Consider the following 1,485-nt stretch of genomic DNA (forward strand, 5'->3'; position numbering starts at 1 on the left):
TGTGGGAGGCAGGAAGTCTTCAGTGTTGAGCTCTGAAGAGGCCATTTTTGTCCTGTTGTTGATGGACTGTGTGGCCAAACAATTTGGATAACCTCTCTGAGCCTGATTAAAGGAGAGAGAGCTTATTGAGAATCCCTGTTCCCATGAGCTTTGAAGATGAATGACATAAAATGTCAAAATTGAAGTGCCATGTAACCTTTCTAGAATAATTCTATTATTGAAAAGTAAATGTGTTTCATCAGAATAAATTAATCAGCATACTGAGAGTTTACTGTATGTTCACTCTGTGCCAAGTTTCATGCTGGGTTCTACAAGATACACACTCTGAACTTAAAGGCGCTCTATTCTCTGGTTAAAGTGCTTGCCAGCTAATTGGAAGCTCGGTGGCTTGAAGCCACCAGCTGCTCTATGGACAGAGATGCAGCAGTTTGCTTTCCAAAAAGACTTAGAGCCTTTGAAGTTTTATAGGGCTATTCTACTGCATGGATTGTATCTCAACATAAGGAAAACAAAGGCCCTCACCACAGGATCAACAGTCAACATTATTATAGATGGAAGAAAGGATTGAAGCTGTCAGTGATCTCTTCTTGCTTGGATCAACAATCAACACCTTGTTACCAGCAGTTAGGAAATCAGGAGATGTATTGCACTGGGCAAGTCTGCTCTCAGGGACCTCTCCAAAATGCCAAGGAGAAATGATGTCATTTTAAAGACTAAGGTACTTCTGATTTAGGTCATGGTCTTCTCAATCACCTGCCATGCGTTGACAATGTGGACAACGAAAAAGGATGAGAGAAGAATTATTGATGCCTTTGGGTTGTAATACTGGAAAAGAGTATTGAATATCCCACAAACTGCCAAAAGAACAAACAGTCTTGGAGGCAGAGATGGTAAAGCTTCATCTCTTATACTTTGGACATGTAACTAGGTTAGGCTATTCCTTGGAAAGGGACATCATGTTTGGAAAGATGGAGGGTCAGTGAAGGAAAGGAAGACCTCCCTGAAGAATGAGATGGATTGACACGATGACTTCATCAATGGGCTCTAGTATGTCAGAGATAATGAAGATGGCACAGGAAAGGTAGAGTTCGAGTTCAAGTTCATAGGGTCTCTAGGAGTTGTGCTCAATTCTATGGCACCTAATAATAATATCATATTCAAGATGATTCAATGTCATTATGAGTCAGACTCAACTACACGGTAGTAGGTTTGGTTTCTTTTCATAACTACTCCCTGGGTGGCTCAAATGGTTTGCACTTGGCTACTCACTGAAGAGCTGGTGGTTTGCACCCATTCAGTGGTTCCATGCAAGGAAGACCTGGCAGTCTACTTTCACAAAATTACAGGCAATGGAAACTCTATGGTATACAGTTCTACTCTGACACACACAAGATTGCTTCAAGTCAACAGGAACCTTGACACATTTTTTTACTCCTAAGAAATACTTTGTACATCAAAAATAATAAGATAACAAGACTATATATA

The sequence above is a fragment of the Elephantulus edwardii genome, unplaced genomic scaffold (assembly GCF_000299155.1).
Source record: "Elephantulus edwardii isolate Elephantulus edwardi_28Jun2011 unplaced genomic scaffold, EleEdw1.0 scaffold00006, whole genome shotgun sequence".
NCBI classification, from domain to species: domain Eukaryota; kingdom Metazoa; phylum Chordata; class Mammalia; order Macroscelidea; family Macroscelididae; genus Elephantulus; species Elephantulus edwardii.